Consider the following 24,407-nt stretch of genomic DNA (forward strand, 5'->3'; position numbering starts at 1 on the left):
AAAGGTTTAGAGAAAAAAGAGACTAGCATTCTCCTGGAAAATCAGGGGGAGCAGAGGCCTCTATTGAGAGGAATCTCCCAGAAGCTTACATCTATCTGGAGTGAGAGCTCTGAGAGAAGTACCTATTTTTCCAAGATTACCAGTACAAATGACTCTCTAGCTTAAGCGGGCATTTATGTATTCTTTACCTATTGCTTTCTTCTTTCATTGTTTTCCTGAGAACAACAGGCTTGTTAAAGTCTGATAAAACTATTAAGGAAAAATTGAAAATAGGCTTTAAACCACTGAAGAGAGTCACTGATTGCAATGATGCATAGGTGGTTCTTCAAATTTTTACCACCTGCCCTTCTATGTATTTACAGTCACATCCCAACCCACTTTCCTTCAGTTCAGGTTTTTATATATCAGTTAATGAATTGATATTTGGAAATATTATATGGTGATACTGCCAAGAGTTTCAGTTCAGTTTTGTTAGTCAGTACCTTTATTGATGAGTTTGTTTATGTAATTATTTGAATATTTTATTACATTTAGCCCTTCTCATTAAAATGAAGGGAAACAAAAATGAAAGTGCTGATTTCAATGATAGCAAGTTTAGGTTTTGTACCCTTAGTACAATTAAGACAACTATAGAAGTCATTTGACCATTTAAAAGGAACAGAACTTAAGCCATAATCAGATGCTCATTGTAAAGGAAAGGAAACCAGAGAAAGAACCCATGTAAAGTGCTCGGACTAAATTACTGAAAATTGTGTCTGAAATTGAGGTATAATTAGGGATTTTATAATAAGTTTCAGGTCTTATGTTAGTTTCACTTTCAGCCAGTCAAACATATCTGAGGACACATTATGTTAAAAAGAGAGAAACTGCCTATATTGTGTTGTGCTCCAGGAGGCCACATGGAAGTGCCACAGAAGCTATGGTCAGGGCCCGTGGCTGGAGCTGCAGGCCTCCCACCTCTGTGTCAGCTTCCACCAAAACGAAGCTCCTTTTCTGCTTTACATTCTGGATTCTGCAAAAGGTTTCTTTCAAAGAAAGAGTTCCCATGTAACAAAAGGCTGAAAAATCATTGCCTTTCCCTGATAGTGTTTATGCAAGAGTATACAGCCTTTTGAGGGGATTATTTGCCAATATCTGTTAAAATATAAATATTTGTGCTGTTTGACTCAGCAATTTTACCTCTAGCAATTAATCTTATATAAATAATTATTCAAGGACACCAAGATATATGTATAGGATATTTATTGCATCATTGTTCATAAGAGTAGACGATTGAAAACAATGCAAATACTTACAAATATGGAATTGGTTAGCATAATGATATTCATGTATTGGGATACTATACAGTCTTTTAAAAGAATGAGATGGAAAGATGTCTAAGTATATTGTTAAGTGAAAAAGCAAGTTATAAAAAAGTATGATTCCATTTGTAGGTCAAATAATAAGTCAGTAAATTAAAGCAAACCATTGCCTTTGATGTATGCAAATAGATAACTGTTCTTAAAATTATTACTAAAAGTAATAGGGTTAATTGTTTTAGTTTATTAGATGGCATGATCTTTTTTTATTTAAAGTAGACTATTTTTATTCAACTTTGAACTATGTTGGGGTTTTTCATAATTGCTCTATCTGATAATCTAATTTATTGTTCTAAAAAGCAATCAATTCAACTTACAGTATGATGGGTTTTAGAAGGTGAAAAAAAAATTTGCAAAGATTTTGTGTAATTTTACACATTAAGATAATGAGCAGCAACTTAGACTTAAGGAATTTAGTCACAAGGTGTGACAAAAGAATGAGTTGCGCTGTCAAGCTCTCACAGCCACAGTATCTTTATCACATTTGAGAGAATAATCATTTCTGCATGTTGGTGCACTAGGAATTTTTGTAATTTAAACTTAGAGAGCTATTCTCTCTCCATTTTTCAGTTACTAGGTAGGCCAAAGACAAGATTTTGCTTATAACAAACATATCACAAGGAGCTGTGAAATCATGACACTTTCTTACTGTTGTATGATTGGTAAAGATTTTTAAACTTTGATTTTGAAGCATGAAAGACTAAAAGCAAATGTCACAGTGGAGGACTTCCTCTCCCCCAGTTGATCACAGCCTCAGTATCTCCATCAAATCTACAGGAAAAGGGGTGCTCAGCAATCTGAATATTTCTGTAGACAATGTGGGGCAGAAAATGTGAGTGTAAATTTTACAAGTCAATTTAACCGATAGTGCCAGAGATAAGAACAGAGAAATGAAAATTATAGATTTCTTAAATCTCATACCCAGTCCTAACAGTGATTTTTAAGCACTTTAAAGACATTCCACTAGAAAACACCATGGTTTTACTTGCCTTTTTCTAATTAGAAAGATTGCTGTCTCCCTCTATATATTGTTGATCCCCTAGAGAGATTACAATGGTGAGATCAGGCAAAGCACAAGGAGTGCTCATATGGAAAGCAGCTTAAAGCATATGTTGTCGTGCAGGAGAGCTCGGGCAAACTCACAATGTCACGGATGAAAGAACAGGCCTTATAAGCCAGGAGTCTGCAAGAGAAGGCACGGGATACACTAGGGCCAGCGTGCTCTGTGGGACATGTCATAAATGAACATTCCGGTGAAGGGACATCCTTTCCCCTTTTGCTCTCTCTTCTTCAAGACTGAAGTGAATATCCTTGTCAGTCGTGTCCATGTAGACTGCTTGGTATCAGGATATCTGGGTTTAGATGTCAACTGTTAGGAGTTATCTGAGAGATCCAGCTGCCTGTATCTGGACTCTTTGGTTGTCCATGCGAAGTTGCAGCCCCTCCTACTGGGAGAAAGCCACCAGTGCCATGGGAAGCCTAATTTGGAAGAAATAGGGAGGGTGTTGGTCATAGCTGGTTCATTGTCCAGGCAACCCCAGAGTAATAATCTGGGGTCGTCTGCAGACTGTCCTGTCTGTTTCACCACTGGCACCAGTCAGTAGCATCATCTTTTTCATATTAAAAAGCCATAACATTTAGGGTTCTGTGTTAATTAAACTTTTAAGATGCCTGCTTCTGACATAATTGCTTGCAATTCTTAGGATCTTTTGTAGGCCTTCCATTTTATGTCAATTTAAACAAAATTTAAATATTTTAAAAATTGGCTTTTTATTAAGAATTTTAAAAATCAGTGCCCTTCTGGGAATAGGTTTGGAGTTTCATCCTTTACTCATTGCCATCTGCTGGAGAAGAGAAGAAGTGCAGTTGAACAGTTTCTTTTCAAGTAGTAAGACATGTTACCTCTTCTCCTCAGCTGTGGAAATCATACCACCTCCTCAAAGGAGGTGTTCCTTATTGCCCCAGAGTCTTTAAGAAGCTTGGGAGCCACTCGGGGGCTGGCCATGCCTGTTCTTTTAAATCTTCCCTTGTCACTCTCAGTTCTTGCCATGTTAAACCACCTTCATGTCTAAAGCATAATCCTTTCTCTCACTTCTGGGACTACACACACACACACACACACACACACACACACACACACACACACACACTCTTCAGTCTCTAAGCAACTGACTTGACTTTTACCGGTTCTTCAGGCCTCAGCTTCCTTTCACAAGGGGTGCCTGTGTCCCAAAGGCTGGTGGGGCTCTGCTCCAACTTCATGCCCTCTGCCATCCCCAGCAGAGCGCCATCACACTATCTGTGAGAAGCCATGTCCTTGTCACCATACCCTTTACATGGCAGGCTTCCTGAAGGCAGGAACCGGGTCTTGTTTACTTTTGTATCCCCGCAGTGCCTAGTACTGTACCTGGCATATAATAGGTGTTCAATATGTGGCATTAATAAATTAAATAGCATATTCGAAGCATTTTTAATTTGCAAGAAAAAATTTGCTGTCTATTTTATGGACTAAATCAGAATCAAAGTCTCTCTTTCTTTAAAACTAGGTTTTCTGATAAAAGAGAAATTCACTATTTACTCTCACTGTCTTATTTTTAAAAATACTAATGCAAGAAATAAAATTAAAATGTTCCTCTGAATCTATTATAAATGAAGTAAGATTGATGAGAATCATTCACATCATTCTTTTCTTAGACCTGACTTTCTCAATAGAATATATTACTGAAAAATGAAATTTTTTTACAAGAATAGCATACTATTATAAAAATAAGTGTGATTTTACACACTTGATTAAATTTTACCATATTTAAATAAATCCCACTAAATAAATAAGAATATTCTTTTGTACTACAGAAGCTATGAAAATAACTAATTTGAATAAAATCATAGAATACTTTTTTCTTTTTAAGAGGGCAAAAAGCAGGGCAAGTTTAAATTCTGGGCCCCTAAGCCAAATTTCAGAAAGGTGTAATAGTGTTAAAATGACCTTACTGTTAACAATGTCTGTTCCTCCTTTTATTGTAGGGGCTCTGAAACATACCAAAGGCTGTAGAGCTCCAGCTCTACCTGTGAAGCTCCACACTACTCTGCTCATTGGCATTTGGCAAGGACCTGGAGATCACAGCCTAGTGTGGTGATTTGGAGATAATGATTCTAAGTGATGAATGGTAAGGATTTTATATTCTGTCTGCAAGTCATGATGGGAGCTCATGGTACAAGATACAAAACGATCTGTTCTTACATATTGCTTTGCCACCTCCACTGATCATTAACTTAATTTTGTGGGAGTTTCTTGATGGAAGACTATGAAATACTTTTATGAATGAGTCACAAATATTATTACACTGGTTCTTTGCAAATTTTAATTCTGTTGTTATATATGATAATAAAGAGTCATCAATCTTTCTTAGTTTTCCAGAAATAAGCATGTTTCCAAGGAAGGGAAAGGATAAAATCAGAAGAAACAAAAAAAAGATAACTGCTGATATCATCCTGGCAGAATTTCCCTCCAGCTACAAGACCATTAGTAGCTGAATGATGGTCCCCAAAGATATGGTCCAATCCCTGGAACCTGTAAATGTTTCCTTATTTGGAAAAAGCGTCTTTGCAGATGTGATTTTTTTTTCCAGATTTCTTTTAAAATGTAGAGATTATCCTGGATTATCCACTGGGCCCTACAGTGCCATCACATACATCTTTATAAGAGCGTGGCAGACAGAGATTTGATACAGACGTAGAAGTAGAAGGTGATGTGAAGACAGAGTCAGGGACTGAAGTCATGTCACCACAAACAAGGAATGCTAGCAGCCGCCAGTAGCTGGAAGAGACAAGGAATGGATTCTCCCCTAGAGCCTCCGAAGGGAGAAGGCCCTGCTGGTCCACTGGATTTGGGCCCAGTGATACTGATTTTGTGGTTCTGGCCTCCAGAACTGTGAAAGAATCAATTTTTACTGTTTTAAGCCATCCAGTTTGTGGTAATTTGTTGTACAGTCACAGGAAACTAATATAACTAGGGTTTTGTTAATATCCATTATAATGAGTTTATTGGGGCACAATGTTTATTTTAGTGGATTTTTATTATAATCCGAGATTCATTCAACAAATATTAATATTTATCAAACATGTCAGTAGAATATCAGCTCCATTGGGCAGAGATTTTTCTATTTTGTTCACAACTATATACTTGGCATCTAAGACAGTGCCTGGCACACAGCAGATACTCAGTAAATATTTTTGAATGATATGTGCTAGCTACTCTTCCAGACCCCAGAATAGGGCAGTGAACATAGTGACATCTGTGGAGCTTACATTCTTATGGAAGAGAGACAATAAGTAAATGTATTACATAATGCCTAGTAATGATAAATGCTATGTGGGAAAAGCAGAGTAAGGGGGTAGAGAGAGACTGGAAGTGCGAGGTAGTGCCATTTTAGATATGGGAGTTAGGAAAGGCTTCTCTAAGGAGGTGACATTGGAACTGAGGCCTGAATGAGATAAGAGAGCAAGTCTGGTGACTATTTGGGGAAAGAGTGTTTTAGGCAGATGGAACAGCATGTGCAGAGGCCCTGTACTGGAAAAGGGCTGGGTGTATTGGAGGCCCAGAAGGAATAGCGAAAAGGCCAGTGTAGCTTTGGAGTGGAATGTGAAACAGTGGATCTATGGGAAATTAGATCAGAGAGGTGGGCCGGGCAGGAACCAGATCATAAGGGACCCTTTTGATTAGGACTTGGCTGAAATAGGAGGGGAGAAACTTACATCTAGTTCTCTACAAAGAATTAATAAGTGATCAGAAATTTTCTGCACTTTATCTAGTTAAAAGAAAAAGGGAGGTTTCACATATCTGCCTTTCCCCTCACCCTTTTCTTCTTCTGGGCTCAAATTTTTTAGCGTGTTATTTGGTTGGATGGATGGATGGATGGATGGATGGATGGATGGATGGACGGACGGATGGACGGATGGTGAGTTTAGGTTGTCTCTTCTAGTGGGAGTGGAGATTGGACTTACAAAGGCTGTTACTAGTTGAGTTGTCTTTAAATGTGTAGTATCGTTCATCATGACTCATTGAAGATGAATGAGAGATTCTGCTCAGCCCACACTTGGTTGCTTTGTTTAGAGACTATTTAGGGAGACAAAAACTGTCTCTGTGGGGTAATTTGTTTCCAGAAATCATTGTAAATAGAACATGTGATTTCTTGCAAAGGTGCAAAAATGACCTCCTTTATATAGAATACACTACTACTATGCACAAGACTTTTCTCTGTGGCTAGGCCATTCATGTCATAGCATTATTTCCATTACACAGCACACTTTTTAAAAGTTCTGAGCAAAATTTTTTTAATCTACCCAGACTATTAATGACAAGGATTAGTATCTGTTTCTAAGAATGAAACACTTATGGGGCGGCCGGTTAGTTCAGTTGGTTAGATCACGACACTTGTACCACTGAGGTTGCTGGTTCGATCCCCACATGGGTCAGTGTGAGCTGCGCCCTCCACAACTAGATTGAAAAAGCTACTTGACTTGAAGCTGATGGGTCCAGGAAAAACAAACTTAAAATAAATTTTTTAAAAAGTTGAAAAAAAAAGTGAAACATTTTTGCCTTAGTGGATATATGCATTCCCTTTTTGAAAAATTGAATTTTATAAAATTGTGCTCTAAAATCAACTGGAGTTAGGGGGGAAATGGGCCTGATGCAAACTGCTTAAATTCTATGCAGTGTTACAACCAGAACACTAACAAAAACAATAATAATTCTGATAAAAATATTAGCACATTCAGTCTGCACTGCATCTTCACCCACCTTCATAGCCTGTCAGTTTTGCAGCACCAATCCCTACAGCTCATACAGCCTTCTTTGAGGTGTAGATACATGACAGAATTAGAGATTATCTTCATTGGAGGAAAAGAGTCTCCTGGAATTAAATGAATCATATGTATGCCCAGCTTCTTCAGCTGCTTTTCAGTCAACTTTTGCCAGATAGCTTAACATTGGGGAAAGATTGGTGGTTCCTGAAGCCACTAAATTGCTACTACTTGCACTGTTATGTGGGCTTCTTATTGGAGGTTTAAAGAATGCAAAAAATGGAAATGCTGAGTGTGTCCATCAGGCATTGCATCTGGATGTATGTAAACAGAAACTCAACTACAATGGCTTTATCGAAGAGGGATTTGTTTTTCACATAGGAAGAGTTAAAAGGTGGGCAGTCCACTCTGCTATAACTGCTGAAGGAAATCATCAAGGACCCAAGTTCTTCCTAGTTACCTGGTCCTCCCTCCTTAGGATGTTTCTTTTATCTTCATGGTGGCAAGATAGCTCCTGTATTGTCAAGCCTCATGTCCATGAGTCAGGCAGGAAGAAGAGGGGAAAGACAAAGGGCATATACCAAGAAATCCCAACAAGCCACTGTTTATAGAATTGAGAATTGGCCAGAACCATGTTAGATGGTACCTATAACCAACAGAGAGGCTGAGAATTCAATATTTTAACTGGGCACTCTGTGTCCAGAATAGAATTGGATTCTGTAACTAAAGACAATAGGGAAAATAGTTATTGGGCATACCACTTGCAGTGTCTGCCACACTGGCATTACATGTATCTTAAGGATGCTAATTATAAACTTGATATTTATTGAACTCTAGAATTTCTTAGGAGGACTTAGGATAGAAAGCTCCCTGGAAACATTAATTCTTCTCTGTGGCGAAATATTAAAGAACACTAATTCAAAAATTACTGGAATACATTCTGCAGACTCTTAAATAATGTTAATAAGACACTTAGAATACTACTAGAAGGACTCAGGGAGTGTAATACAACTTTACATTAAGAAACAAAACAACAAACAGAAACTTGTATAATTTGCATTCTCCCCACAGCTCTTTATTTGTGAACTGTATTAAACTGTATCAAAATACATAAGATGCATACATCTAATTTAAGTGTCAACCAGAATAAAACTGCTGATATATTCTCTGGGTAAAATTTGTTAATCCCTAAAAACTTGCCGTAAAATGAACTATTTATTACAGCACGTTCCCTTAAAACAAAAGCACTACATTTGATTTCAGGAGAGCTAGGTTTGAGTGCCAGTTCTTCCAGCTATTAGTTGGTGACTGGGAGACACAGTACCGACTCAGGATGCACTCCCACATTCCTTCTTCCCAGTAGCACATCAGTCCCGCGCAGGCACCCACATGCCCCATGCAGTCCCAGGACTTCAGGAGCAGCTGACTCCATCCCCAGCACCATGAGTAATCCCCTCCTCTTTCCCAGTCATTTGGTCAGGAATGGGCATTAGTCAGTATACTTAGGATTTACATTATTAGTGGCCCAAAATATTCTAACTAATAACACTAATGGTAGACAAATTACTCTCCCGCATCCCAGTGTTCTAATGTGTGAAATGGGGGTGATATTTTCTTCCTTATCTGTACAATACAATCACTGTAAAAGTGCTATTTTGTTTTGCAAAATGGGCTATATCCAGAAGGCGGTATTATGTCAAAAGAAATAAAATTAAGTTGAGTAGTTTGGGGCATTTCCCATAAACTATCAGATTAGCAATGCAAGAATACCAGTCTTTATTTTACTGCTAGGCTTTTATTGCTAAATCAATACTATTAGTTTGATCACCTATCTTATTGACTGGACTTGTTATCAAATTACTTTTGTCAGTTTTTTTAAAAAGTCAACCTGTTCTCAAAGAAGAAATATTTGGCACGATTGAGATAGTCAAAAGAATACACTCCAAGCACAGAAATCAATTTCAATCCAGAAGGATGGTTCTAAGTATGTGTTGATCCACGGTCGCTCAAAATATATTGAGAACCATTCTTTTGAAGGAGCCATCACTACCTAAATTGGTACATGTTGAAGTTCTATTTAAAAACACATTATTTTTCAGTCCTAGTTTAAGAATCTAGCATTCCTTTACAACAAACAGGCTTCAGATGTGACAGTGACTGCAGCTGTTCCCTATTATTCCATCACTGTCATTGTGAAATGTTCATTTTAAACACCTGGAGAACAGGAAAATTAGCCACGCCTTAAAATCAGATAAAAGACTAACGGTCTTGACATTTTAATACTAATTCTCAGATTTTTAGAAGTAAATCTAGGGAAAACAATTTATAAGAAATTGGTATGAAAAAGTTTAAATCACATGTATGTGTTTTTCACATGAAAGCATATTGCCTTCCACATGTTTTTATTTGAAAGAATTGAATTGCACATTTGTCAGATTAAATTGCTGCCTAAATTATCTAAGATGATTTTCACATTCTTTTGTGGAAGTGAAACTTGTAAAGTTGTAGATTTAATTTAGGACTGACAGTAGTGTTCTTTCTTCCAGGAGAGCTTGCTAATTGAAGTTGAAGCATTAACCATTCTCCTGAAAGCACTCAGCTAATGAGATAACAAAAGCCCAGAGGACAAAAATTAAGCAAAGCAAGTTAGTTCTTGAAATGAAACTCTTGAAACTCCAACTTCAGAAAATAAAGAAGTGGGGAAAAAATAGAAAAAGAGAAAAATGCCAGACTATGAGGTATTTATGAAAGTATTTTTTGTTTACATATTTAGCTTTTCAGTTACATGTGTTGCATAGATTGTACTGTGGTTTTGAAATTGTAAAATATGTCTGTTGTGTCTCTTCCCTCACAGCTTGAAAATGTAAAAAAGAATCAAGAACTCCCCTGGTCTGTAGTTTACATGTGCAGAATTGCAAACTCAGATGTATACTTAGCCAATCCCAGAGGGCTTGAAAGGGTCACCTGCCTTTGGACTCTACTGTTTGTTGCCAAGCTGTCGTGCGGGGAGGCCTGCAGGGTCTCTGTTCTCGCTCCCCACACAAGAACGCAGGATATGGTGAGGCCAAAAAGGAACACCCATGGAGCCATAGGTAGGGGAGTCATACCACTGTATTCTTTCTGGCGGCACTATACTCTCACTGGAGGCTGGATCCACACTGTCCGCAAACCGCCATCCACGCTTGCCAGCCCAGCCACCATCTTCTTGCTAGCCCCCATCCTTCTCTCTCTTAAACCGCCATCTTTCTTCTCTCTCCTCCTTCTCCTAGCATAGCCACAGCAGTTATATTAGTGGCCAATGGCTCACTGGTTACAGCTGACGGCCAACTAGCCACAGCTGATGGCCATGCAATCACAGTTGGCCATTTACTACCTGAGCCAGCACCTGTCTATGTGAGGCCGAGAGCCTGGAAACTACTCTCTGGGGCTCCGCCCCCACACAAGCGATGTATGGAGAAGCGCTGCTAGGACATTCCAGACATTGAGAAAAACACTGTCTTGGTTTGGACTCCCCCCAAAGCAGACCGTGAGACAAGGATTTGGGTGCAAGTGTTTATTTGAGAGGTGATTCCAGAGAGCTTGGTGAAGGAGTGGGGGTGAAGGAGTGGGGTGGCAATGCGTCTGCTGTGTCCGCTGCCATTTGGCAGCTATTGAAGGGAGGGAGAGGAGAAGTTGCCTTGTCTCTTCTTTTTTAAAATTTTTTAAAAAATATTTTATTTTTATTGGGGAATAGTGTGTTTCTCCAGGGCCCATCAGCTCCAAGATGTTGTCGTTCAATCTAGTTGTGGAGGTTGCAACTCAGCTCCAAGTCTAGTTGCCGTTTTCAATCTTTAGTTGCAGGGGGCACAGCCCACCATCCCATATGAATTGAACCGGCAGCCTTGCTGTTAAGAGCTTGCGCTCTAACCAACTGCCATCCGGCCGCCCCTCCGGAAGCTCAACAGCAGCTCGTTGTCTTCAATCCAGTTGTGGAGGGCGCAGCTCACTGGCCCATGTGGGAATTGAACTGGCAACCCTGTTGTTCAGAGCTTGCACTCTAACCACCTGAGCCATCTGGCCGCCCCTTGACTTGTCTTTTCAAAAGAAGTATTTTGAGATTTCGGTTATTAATAGTAAACTTATTTAATGCTTCTTAGTAATTGTTTACAGAGAATGGAAATTTTTTTCTAATTATATTCTGAACCTGGAATTTAAAGTAGGCTCTTTTTCTTTTAGGTGTAGAGTGTACTATTCAGGAAATTATAGTAGCATTATAGCATGTGGAATGCATGACAAGAATTAGTTCAGGAAAACTTGGAGGAGGGAAGATAAACTGTTACTCCTGGGAGAGAGGAGGGAACCAAACCATTCAAACGAGCTGCAAATAGATCAGCAGAGTAGATTTTGGGGTGGGGGGGCGTGGATAATACCTGATCATGAGCTAATTGTAAACAAACAATATAATGTTGACCTCCTTTTAAATATGAATTTTGAAATAGCTTGGTCGTCTAGTTCTTTTGTAAGGCCCATGGTAACTCCCGTATCCAGAACTAAACTGTATTAAAATTGTGAAAAGCTTCCCAGGGCTGCAGACTAGTTAAACTTGTTACTGTGCTGAACGTGTGGGCTATTGCCTTTCCTTGGCTTCCTTCTGAACTCCATGTTTACAGACCTTTTCCCGAAGGTAAATGTTCTACTTACCTCTGCCTTTGAGTTGTAAAATAATTCTAGAAGTGAATTAATGAGACTATAATGAAGATGGATATAAAATGCTGACACATAGGAAACAAAAACCAGAAGTCACTTTATCAGAGAGTATATGGAATGCTCTTCCCTATCACTGTTTATTACTCTTCTTGAAAACAATTTCCTTGGCTTCCAGGACACCACTGTCACTCCAGGACCTCACTGGCTGCTGCTTCTCGGTGTCTTTTGTTGGCCCCTTATCCTCTGCCTCTCAACACTGGAGTGCCCCACGACTCAGTCTTCTGACCTCTTCTCTCTACACACATTCCCATATGTCCATCAGTTTAAATACTGTGTTTCCCCGAAAATAAGACCTAGCCGGCCCATCAGCTCTAATGCGTCTTTTGGAACAAAAATTAATATAAGATCCGGTCTTATATTATATAAGACCTGGTATTATATTATATTACATTATAAAGACCCAGTATTGTATTATATTATATTATACCCGGCATTATATTATATTATACCCGGTCTTATATTAAAATAAGATCGGGTCTTATATTAATTTTTGCTCCAAAAGACGCATTAAAGCTGATGGTCCGGCTAGGTCTTAATTTCGGGGAATTGGTACTTATATATACATCAAAAACTCCCAAATTGAGTTATCTCTAGCCCAGACCTCTGTTCTGAATTCTAAATATAAATATTCAACTGCCAATTCCAAATCTCTCCTTGGATTTCTCCAATAATCATCTCAAACTTTACATGTCCAATTCCCACCCACCCCGATCTTAGTTTGGATTTCCCAAGAGCAAACTCTGAGTCGAGGACCTAGAGCAGTAGTTAACCTGGGGAGTGAGGAAGATGGATAGATTGTTTGCAAAGATGGCCTGAACTTTCTTCCCTTCCTATATGCCTGCTCCATTCAAAAGTGAGTTTGAGGGCCGGCCCAGTGGCTCAGGCGGTTGGAGCTCCATGTTCCTAACTCCAAAGGCTGCCGGTTCAAGTTGCCGGTTTGACTCCTGCAAGGGGCTGTGCCCCCTGCAACTAGCAACGGCAACGGCAACTGGACCTGGAGCTGAGCTGCGCCCTCCACAACTAAGACTGAAAGGACAACAACTTGACTTGGAAAAAAGTCCTGGAAATATATACCATTCCCCAATTAAAAAAAAAAAAAAGTGAGTTTGACATTCCTCCCATCAAGAAGTGGGATTTATCTCTTCACCCTTTGAATCTGTTCTGGCATTATGACTTGCTTTGATCAAAAGAATGCAGCAGAGGTGACACTGTGGGACTTATCTCCTGATACTTCGTGGCTGCCTTGAGACTGCCGTGTGAAAAGTCCCTGTCTAGCCTAGTGGAGGATGAGAGAGCATGGAGAGCATATGAGCCACCCCATCTGAAGCCTCTTAAGTCAACCAGCTGACAGCTGGTATTTACTATCATCAGCAGAGGTTATCTTGACTGGGGCATCCAGCCCCAGTCAAGCTGCAAGATGATTGTAGCCACTAAATGACCCCAGGCCAGGCCAGGCCAGCCGAAGAGTCACCCAGCTGAATCCAGGCCAAATTGCTGACCCCCAGAATCATGAGCAAAAATAATAGTTGTTTTAAGCCACTAAATTTTGGAGCAGTTTGTTATGCAGTAAAAACTAATGCAGGAGATTACCCCAAGAAGTACAAGAGAAGAAATAGGGGACATAAGAAAAAGAAGGGAGGAAATTTAATAAAGAGTGTTTTAAGAAGCAGGTTACAACTGTGGGCAATTGAAGCTCAATCCTGCGGTACCGGTACTCTGAGGAATCTTGTAGAAAGCATCTCAGAATTGTCCTACCAGGAAGAGAGAAGCTGGGTTATTTATCCAGTACCTCCCTCCTCATTCCTCACTGGCAATGGAGGCAGCCCCGAGGCCCAGAAGTAGAGGGATGAGGGTGGAACTGCCACCAAGCTGCAAATAAACTCAGAAAGAGGCCCGGGGAGATGGCACAGGGCATTCACAGCATTTGCTAACTCTTAGCCCTTATCTTCCCGAATCTTCCCCAATTCAGTAAGTGGCAACTCCATCCTGCTGTTGCTCAAGTTAGAAACTGCATCCTTGGATTCATCAATTTCTTTCACACTTCACACTAAAATCCTTTTAATGTTACTTTTAAAATATAGCCAGAATCTGAGTATTTCTCATTGTCTCCTTCACTACAACTGTGGTCCAACCGCCTTCTCCCTGGCTTCCTCTGTAACAGCCAGAGTGACCATATAAAATAGAAGTCCCTCTTCAGTTCTCAGCCCTCCCATTGAGAATAAAATACAAAGCCTTTGCTATGACCTAGAAGGCTCCATGGGATCTTGCCCTTGCTATTTGTTCGACTTCACACCTTACAACTCTCCCCGTCTCTCATTGCTCTGGCCTCACTTGTTTCCCTGTAGTTCTCCGAAATCCCAGGCTCACTCCCACCTCAGGACCGTTGTACTTGCTGTTCCTCTATCTGAGATGCCCTTCCCCGTTATCCACATGCCTACAGCCCTAATTTTCTCTACGTCTTTGCTCAAGTGTCCCCTTACCAGGAAGGCCTTCCCTGACCCTAACTAAGCAAACTCTCCCTAATCACCCTGTTACCTTGTTTTATTTTTTATTAATCAGCTGACATATAATTTTTATACTGCTCATCTCCCCCACTAGAATGTAAGTTCCATGAGAATAGGGACTCTTTTTGTTTGCTTATGTATGCTTAATACCTAGATAAAATTCTGATTAGTATGTATTGTGGGGCATTCTGATTATTTTGTATGGATTATTTATAGACTGGCTCTCTGGTTAAAATAAAAGTTAAACATTCCATCTTTAAAGAAAGATGTTTAAATTATAAAGTTGGCAGGGAATACTCTTGTGTTATGTTCATATAAAGATTAAAGTAACAACATTAGAAAAAAGTTATTCTTAGAGACATACTATTGAGATGTTTACTGAAACATACTGTGCTTGATTATTATAGAACTGTTCATTATTCAGTCACTAAAAAATACAGATTGAGCCCTTCCTGTGTGCTGGGCTCAGGGCCAGATCCGGGCGTAGAAAGTGGAAAGAAAAGTCCTGCCTTCAAAAATACAACATCCCAGTCAATTACAACAGAACAATGACAGGTTCTGAGTTGGTGGGTGTGTATGATGCTTGACAGTCAGGGCTGCCACCTATTAAAATAAGGTCAAAGGTTCCAGAAAGACCCCTGGAGAGAGTGACAGGAAGGAAGATGCACAGACCTCTGGACTCAGGCAGAGGGAGAAAGGGGAGCTCCAGACACAGAGACAAGGGGTGCAAAGTTTGCACAGGACATGCAGTAGCTCAAGACAGCTGGGGTGTCACCTGCCAGGGAGAAAATTATTGCTGTAGAAATGTGTTGAGATATGGACAACTGAATTGAAACTGTTGGGCTTAAGTCTAAACAAACAATTTTCTCTGAGTTTCTAGGTTCTTGACAGTTTACACTTAGAACTCTTTTGCCCCTTATCTCAGTTGTGTTAGATCTTGACTGCTTTCTGCTCACCCCTGAACTACAGAATACCTTGATCAAAGGGAGTATTTTACTTCCATATTCTTGTCTTCTTCCTTTCTGTTTTCTCCTCACTTACCATCTCTCACTCATCTTTGTAAGACTTGGATCCTCCTAGTCAGTTATGATATCCGTTCCAATTGGGCAGTTAAGACCATCTTCTATTTTAATGAATACTTTTTTGTGTGATTGAAATGTTTGCTGTAACATGAGTTGAAATGTCGTGGTCACAATACCGTAATACAATTATACTTGGACAATTGTTATCGCAGTTATAGGCTATACCTCTGCTGCTTTTCTCTTCCTCCATGTCCCACTTAGCATTAAGAACCTTACGAGAAATCTCGGCCATCTCATGCTCTTATGTTACCCAGCAGGTTCTTCCCTCTTCTAAATTTGCAAACTTGTCCCTTCGCCCACTCTGAGGAATATCAGCTCCCTGTTTGTCCAATCCGGTCACCATCTGTGAGTGTACAGCCATTCCTTGATGCTCAGGAGTCCACAAGCAAGATGTTGTGCCTGTCAGATGACTGCGAGGCAAGAGGGGCCATCCTGGATCAGTTCTCTCACATGGGCCTAAAGTCCCTATGCCTTCCATACAATCAACACTTCTCCTCCCTTTAGGGATACAAATGGGATTAGCACATTATGGCTATAAATGATTGTTCTCTAGTAAGTCACACCAGGATCTAGGAGGACCTTTTTCAGAGAGATTCTATACAATTACAAAATTATGTAGAAAACAACTGTCTAAAAACCATGCCAGCACGCTGCTTCATGATGCACCAGGAGAGCAGAAAGGAACCTGCCCATTGAATCAGCCTCAGTGAGGGGACAAGTTATGACTCATGTCCTGATGTCCAATTGTTCTGCTCCAGGAGAGCGTACACAAAGGGTCAGAAGGCTCTCCTCTCTGAAGGCAAGTGTTTGCCATGTCCACTCTCTGAAAGGTGTATATATATGAGGGTAAGGAGCTACATCTACTCAGACGTGTGAAGACAAAAAGATCTTATTACAGAGGGTGGAAACCAAATAGTAATATCTGAACATTATGTAATATGTTTAGTGTAAAGAAGGCAGAACAACTGAACCATCCTTTGGTCTCTAGGTCTTACGCTGTCCTGAAAATTCTACCATATTATTGAAAAAAAGAAAAATAACTAAAGTAGGCTTAATTGAGGAATTTTAGCAAGTGTCTATAGATTACCTCCTTACTGAAAACACACACACTCACACATAGACACACAGAGCCCTTGAAGAGATTTAAAAGTCTTTTTTTAGCAAAGGGGAGCAAAGAGTGGAAAATCCGACCCTAGGCCCTGCTCTCTTGGATACACAAAGGCAAGGATGTAAAAGTTGGTTCTCCTTCAACTCTTTTCTGTCTTATTTCCCAAAGTCCCCTCTGTAACCTCTCCCTATTTTCTGTCCCTCCGTCCCCACTACACCCCCTTTATCCAGGACAAACCAATCCTCCCAACAAAAATAATGAAACCCCTACCTGCTTCTTTCTTGTGTCTTGTCAATTTTGCGTCCTTGGGCTTCTACTGAAGATCAGCAGTCTTCTCCTGAGCTCTTAACCCCATTTCTGTTGACTCTGCAAGGAGGAAAGGTAAACTTGGGACTTGCTTATTTTTCCCACCCTGAACCTCTTGAGGAGAGGTAAGCTCTGGACCCCAGGATGCCTGTGAGACTTCCGTTCCACACTGGCTTTCTCCCGGACCATAAAATCAAATACCTCCACACCTAAAGATGTATGTTCTTCTGAAGCCCCACATCTGATCTACACAAAGTCTTATTCCTATTTACATATTTTCTCACCTTAGTATCTTATATTCACCCTCCCCCCTGCCTGGGTCACATTATAAAACACTCTGACCTTGACTGACAGCAAAGGCATCCCTTCATTTCTTGCCCAAATCTCCAAGTATCACCTGGACACGGGTGGACTGGACACAGGAGTGGGCCAGGGAGTTCTGGTTTACCCTGCCTGTACCCTGCCACACTGTAAACTCCGTTTATCAGCAAGTTTGATGATATGTATGCACTCATTCTCTACCCTCCTTGCCTCAGCAACCACATTCTTATACTTACTCTTCACTTTAGCCATACTGACAGCCTGAGCAAGAGAGGAAAGTGGGGCAGGGGCGGGGCCAGACCAGTCATTTCCGAAGTGGGATGCACTCACCAGGTGGGAGAGGTTCAAGATGTCCCATTTGGTGCAGAAACTAGAACTAGAAAATTTCTTTTTTTGTCTAAGAAAGAAATCAAGCTTACCAAAATTTAATGTGCATTGTCACTGGCTGCTCACATGGTCCAGTCCTCAGACAGCCGAGTGGTACCCTGGGACAGCACCACCTTTCCCTTCTGTTCGCGTGGAACTTGTTGCCTTGTGTCTCAGGTTGTGGGTGCCCTGTTAGGTAGCTTCACAGATTATATCAGCAGCTTTCTAAAGCCAGTCTTCACAAAATGGACAAGTGGCTTTAAAAGAAAATCCTGCAAAGAGACCTCTAACTGAGGATAATTACTCTTTTTTTAAAAGATTTTGTTTTTATTAAAATACAGCTAACATACAATATTATATTAGTTTCAGGGACTTATCCTGTTGAGGATAGTACTCTTAACTCCAGCACAAGGGGAACAAAATACCAGAGTGTGTCTCCTGCGCTTGGTACAAGCTTCTCATCAGCTGCATAAAGAGGGAAAAACAGTGGTGACCTAATCAGTCTTACTTGGAGTAAGCCCCCCAAATTCAAAATTATCAAAAAGACTATTGAAATAAGGGTTTATGTCAACTATAATTAACAACAGACCTCACCATAGGTGAATATTGGATACTGAACATTGAGCCTCCAGGGGAGTCTTTCTCAGCATGACAATCATTCAAGCCGCGCACTGGATACACTCAACTTAGAACCATCTTTCAAATTGCTTTATCACAAAGTGTCAAACCAACATTTCCAAAAATAAAGAACCGTATTCAATCACCTTCCTCTCATGAAACAAGTTTTTATATGATTATTACATTTAAAAAATTACTTTTAAGATAATGTTATAGTCTAATTTTATCCTTTTAAATATTTTTGTATATATTTTGTAATGTATATGTTAGCATAGTAGCATACATACATAATAAACATATAAAAAATAAATGCATAAAATGTACAAATACTTATAAAATATTAAATATTAAAATATAAACATAAAAATAAAAATATGATGGAGATATATCTCAAATTTCTCTTTCTCATAGCGTAGACACTTATAAAAGGCTGTATTCCATTGATGTAGGTGAGCAGTGACAGTGGTTTGGACTAGAGTGGGAGAGGTAGAAATGGAAAAAAGAGGTCTGATCTTAGATATACTATGGAGAGATTTCCAAACAGACTTGCCAAGGGCTTGGATATAGGAGGGGAGAGAGAATCAGGAACCAAGGATGAAAACTCCCAGTTTTCTGACTTGAGCAACTGGGAAGATGGCAGTGCTGTTTAATGGGAAACAGAAAAATCAAAGATTTGTTTTGGACATGTTGCATTTGAGATATAGTTGAGTCATTAAATGTAAAGCTTGGAGGAGGGGTCTGAAATTGAGATATTAATTTGAGAGTTTTCAACTGTAGACGCTATTGGGAAATGATGGCATCACCTATAGTAACAAAAGAAGGGGATCAGGAATGGAGCCCTGAGGAGCCCTAGAGGACAAATGAAATAGAAGCCACTGGCAAAGACAGCTAAATACCAGGAAATTACCCAGGAGAAGATAAAATATTACAAAAAGAATGCTCTAACAATTTGTTTCCTCCTGAAACATTACCAAAATGGTAATAAAGGAATCAAACAAGTATAAACCCACAAGAACAAAGAAAGCACGAGAAGAAACAAGAGTGAATGGCTCTAGAGCTTTACATCTTTAGAAAGATGTAAGCAAGAAAAGAGAAATAGCAACTAAGGTAGAAGTCAACAGCAGTTGTAGTCACAGAGTGTGGTGTTGGAAGGAATGTTTTGGGAGTATCTGGATGAGGTGGAAAAGGAGTCCCTGGGGATGAGGAAATCAAAGGTCTAAAGTCTAAGGTCTGGTAAAAGAGAGGTTGTCTGTGAAAAGGTGACACCTTTGAGAGTGAGGCAGGTGGTAGCAAGTATACATGAAATCTGTGATGCCATTCATGGGATATAGACATATAGATCCTGTGTGGTACAGAATTTACACACACATACACAGTTGAACTATTTAAGTTCGTGAACTTTCCACCATGTGTTTACAACTTAATTGTCCTACTTTCGTTTGTTCATGTGTGTATGTATAAAATAGAATATTTACACACATGTAACATTTCTAGAAAAATACACCCAAAACTGTTTTTAAAAATTTAGACACTTCTATATTATTAAGGGTGTTTACCATGAATGCAAGATACTTTTAAAATAAGAGAAGTTTTTCATTAATTCCTCCTGATAGTTTTCATATCAGACTGTAACATCTTTCTTAGTTACACCTTACATTATGTTTAAGTTTCTACGTAGATTCTGAAGCTTTTAAACACAAAAGTTCCTGTACACCTTGTGATCTATTCTAAGGATCAAAAACTGTTGCTTTCCTGGAACAAAACTATTGTTTTGCTTGTTTCTGAGTCATCTTAGAGCTTGAACTGATCCTGTCAACTGCTTTGAAGGTAACATTCTTTAGAGTGTGTGGGAGGCAGTTGAACAGCAGAGGATTGTGGTCCAGGTTTTGTCATTAACTAGTTGCATGATATTGCCTAGATTATTTAATGTCCTCCTCTGCAAAATGGAAAGGATACTCTACCTACCTCACAAGTTGGATGTGAGACTGCAATGATATGTGGAAATACTTTAAAAACTACAGTTATACAAACAAAAGATTCTTATTTATACTTGCTACTTTTAAACTCTCCTCCTTTCCTCTTTTCTTAAAATTCATACTTTTCTAATGGTTCCAGAAGAAGTGATGGTAGGCCCCACAGAGCCTTCTGAACTAGTCCAACTCTCCCAGTTAGTCTGAGGTCAGAAACTGCAGAGGTTGGAGAGCAGAACTAACAGCACAGGAAATATTGGTTCAGAGCCACCTTGTGAGAGAAGAAAAGCTGAGGCAAAATACAATCTCTCTACTCCCCTGAGAGTAAAACAAATTTACAAAAATCTCATTAAAACTATGGAAAAAAGAGTTCTGAAAATTTCTTGATGAGCAAGGAATAACAAAGAAAATTAATTGTACGGCACTCATTGTTAATTACGTATGTATTTTTCCGTAATGTCATTGCTATTACCTTTGTTTAGTGGGCTGTTTTATATTAGTAAACATTTAACAAAATGTTTACTTTGGTTTCCTCCTGCCCTGTTTTGGTTCTTCTGTCTCCTTGTTTCTCACCAAGTGTTTCAGTTCTTCAGCACACGTTCTCTTGGCACAGTTTTTCAGGAACATAACTTTTAAGTTTGGCACAAAAATACTGTAGCTTATCAATCCATCTGAGCATTATTATGGTGCCACTAGATAGCTTATTTTCATAATAAAATACACAATGCTTTTTATTCATAATGCAAGATTAACAGAAATATTGTTATTTGAGAAGGGCTCGATTGTTGGTTTTATTTAGAATGTTAATTTCTGGTTTTGCATTTCTTTTTTCATATATAAATGCAGGGAATATTTTTCTTCTTGGAAAAAGTGAGCATTCTTCAAAGACAAGTAAAAGATAGACCTCAGGGTACATGTTTAATATCACAGGCACATGTAGCTTGTGAAAATTCAGAAATGTCATTGCTTCCAAAGTATGTTAAATAATAGGTTGGATATATGTCTTGAATTAGGAACTGTGTTCTGCTACATTTAATAGAAAACCCAAATAGCAGATTTAAACAACGTAACACCTAGTCTAGAGGTTGGCAGTTGTTAATATTGATTCTGTGGCTAAAAGTTTCTCAGATTTCCCTTGGCCTTTCCCTCATAATTATAAGATGGCTGCTCTGGTTCTAACCATCACATTCAAGTTCCAGGAAGGAAGAAAAGAGGAAAGGCAAAGAGCAAAAGTCCAAGCCAGCCAAGTCTTCCCTTTATAAAGGCCTTTCCTTGAAAACCCCACTTACTTCTCTCTGGCCAGGATGGTATTACATGACCACCTAGCTGCAAGGAAGGTTGGAAAACATAGTTGTTATTTCAGTTGGGCATATTGCCACCTTCAGCAAAAATGCGGGGGGACTGATAATAAGGAAGAAAGGGAAAATAATTTTAGTCCAACAATTGGCAGTCTCTACCACATCGTTTTCTTAGAAAAATATCACTTTACTTCAAAATCATTTCTGCAACCCAATGGTTATTTTCTAGTTATAAGAACAAAGAAAAACCTTCACAAAACGGCCCCACCACTGCTTTCAGTCTAGTGGATTGAATTGTAAGTGCTGATTTGAATTTCTCAATGCTATTACTAAAGCAAGTCAGTTTCCCTTCTATTGGGGAGTAGTTTCTCATGGAAATATAAAAGAATTTCAAATATTATATGTCACGTCCAGCACGACAAGAGTTGTGGGGAGTGAGGAGGGCAGCACAGGGTTAAGAAATACAGAAACCAAGAAAAGTGTGCACGTGGGGCCAAGGGACTCCAGCCTCAAGGGCTGAGCCCCAAATCGGGCCAACACATAGCTTTTATTAGGTGTGAGGAAGTAAAGGAGATAAAGGCTTGTCAATCTCAAGATCTATGAATCGCATACATTATAATAGGAAACTGATTCAAACCAATCACCCTTGCCTGCAGGAAGCAGAACCATAAATCTCAGGATGTATGTATTTCCCCAAGGGACAAAACCTTTATGAATATGAATAGATGGAGGGCACATCATTGAGTCACTTCCCCTGCAGGTTTGTGGGAAGGAATGCAACCACAGAGGCAGAGGCTCTCCTTAGCCAGGGGAAGGTGGGGGGCTGTGCCCACCTCTATCGACCCCGCGAGTTCCCCAGATGGTCCCTATGCGGCTGTGTCTGGCTTGGGTTGTCCCCCTCTCCCCATAGGGAATCTTACCCGTCATTGACTAGCCAGACATTTTTCTGGGGCCAAACAGGGAGACATAAGGTGTAAGCACAAAGGTGAAGCAAAGTCCCTGAAAGGATCCGTTTCACAGACTCTCCTTTCTTTAGGGGCAGGTACAAGGAGACAAGACGGGCAGACTGCTGTGTGGTCACAATTATATACTCAGAACTGTAGTGAGTGGGTCTTAAGAGAATTTTGCTTTTTCTTTTAAAAGGATGTTTTCATGGCTTATTTGTAATATACCATGTTTCCCTGAAAATAAGACCTAACTAGAAAACAAGCCCTAGCATGATTTTTCAGGATGACATCCCTTGAACATAAGCCCTGATGCATCTTTTGGAGCAAAAATTAATATAAGACCTGGTCTTATTTTTGGGGAAACACAGTAGTAATTAGGAGGAAAAAAATAGCCATACATGAAAAGTATAATCACCCTTATGACCACTTTAGTACTTAAGGTATAGTTGAAAGAAAACTGGCTTTGAAATTAGGCACACCTGACTTGCAATATAGGCTATTTTAAAAGCCTCTTAATTGACCATCCTCCTTTTGCCATTGTCACTTACACGCCATTCTCACTCAGCCATGCCAAGCACATTCCCCCTCAGAGCTCAGCACTGGCTGTTCTCTGCTCAAAGCACTTTACCATCAGATATCCAAAGGGCCCACCAGGGCTTTGTTTGAAGGTTGAAGGTCACTATCTCTAACCACTTGATTTAAATTTGAAGCAGGAGCTCCCCATCATCTCCCTTTTCTGCTTAATTTTTTTCTATAGCACTTGCATTTATCACCACCATCTTTTCAGTTCATTTCAGGGGTAGAAGGGACCTAAATCTTTTACTCCTAGTCTAATATTTTCTTTTAATTATTTTTTCTAAGTAATACAGTAAAAAAATGTCCAGGGCCAGCCCAGTGGCTCAGGTAGTTGGAGCTCCGTGCTCCTAACGCTGAAGGCGACCAGTTCGATTCTCACATGGGCCAGTGGGCTCTCAACCACAGGTTGCTGGTTCGATTCCTTGGCCCCGCAAGGGATGGTGCGCTCCGTCCCCTGCAACTAAAATTGAACACGGCACCTTGAGTTGAGCTGCCACTGAGATTCCGGATGGCTCAGTTGGTTGGAGCACGTCCTCTTAACCACAAGGTTGCTGGTTTGACTCCCACAAGGGATGGTGGGCTGTGCCCCCTGCAACTAACAATGGCAACTGGACCTGGAGCTGAACGGCACCCTCCACAACTAAGATTGAAAGGACTTGGAAAAAGTCCTGGAAGTACACACTGTTCCCCAATAAAGTCATGTTCCCCTTCCCCAATAAAATCTTTAAGAAAAAAAAAAATCCAAACAGTTCAAAAAGTACACAGGAAGACTAAGTCTTGAGAGTTTTCTGGGAAGGTGGTAGTGATGACAGTCTAGTGTTTGAATCTTCCCGTACCCCCTCCCACCCCCATATAAAAGGACAATGCAAAATCAAAAACCCTCAGCTAACATCTACAATAAAATTAGGTGATAAGATAGAGCCACAGATTCCAAAAGGGAAAAACAAGACCCTCACAGTGTCAGGAAGAATGTGAAAGGAATTAGAGAAGTTGAAGAACAACTTTTTGGTTTGTAAGGTTTCTTGGCTATAAAAGCAGATATACTAATATTTAGAATATCTATTTACTCTAGTTGTTTTTGTTTTCTTTAGATTTTTTTTCAGTTTTGAGACAAAATTGACATACAGCACGGTATAAGTTTAAGAGGTATATCATATACTGACTTGACTTACATATATTGTGAAATGATTACCACAATAAGTTAACACCCATCATCTCATTTAAAAAATGTTTTGTTTTGTTTTCTTTGTGCTGGGAACTTTTAGGATCTACTCTCATCAGCTTCCAACTATGCCATTCAGCTGTGTTAACTATAGTCATGCTGTACATTACATCCTAGTACTTATAGCTGGAAGTTTGTACCTTTTGACCACCTTCATTCAATTCCCCATCCCCCGCTTTTTTC

General features: G+C 39.7%; 2 long non-coding RNA genes across 2 annotated transcripts in view; one reads left to right on the top strand and one right to left on the bottom strand.

Moving 5' to 3' along the window:
- Positions 1–10,150, top strand: part of LOC109438030 (uncharacterized) — a 20,599-nt gene extending 10,449 nt beyond the window's left edge. The window contains exons 3-4 of the long non-coding RNA XR_002136331.2: positions 4,383–4,525; positions 9,707–10,150. This is a non-coding gene — a long non-coding RNA (uncharacterized LOC109438030). The remainder of the gene's footprint in view (positions 1–4,382; positions 4,526–9,706) is intronic.
- Positions 1,274–20,586, bottom strand: LOC141571552 (uncharacterized). The gene is made up of 3 exons (XR_012496375.1): positions 17,647–20,586; positions 16,871–16,966; positions 1,274–2,837 (listed from the first exon to the last, which is right to left on the bottom strand). It is a non-coding gene; the product is annotated as an uncharacterized LOC141571552 (long non-coding RNA).
- Positions 20,587–24,407: the final 3,821 nt, after the last annotated feature.

The sequence above is a fragment of the Rhinolophus sinicus genome, linkage group LG05 (genome assembly GCF_036562045.2).
Source record: "Rhinolophus sinicus isolate RSC01 linkage group LG05, ASM3656204v1, whole genome shotgun sequence".
Classification (NCBI taxonomy): Eukaryota; Metazoa; Chordata; class Mammalia; order Chiroptera; family Rhinolophidae; genus Rhinolophus; species Rhinolophus sinicus.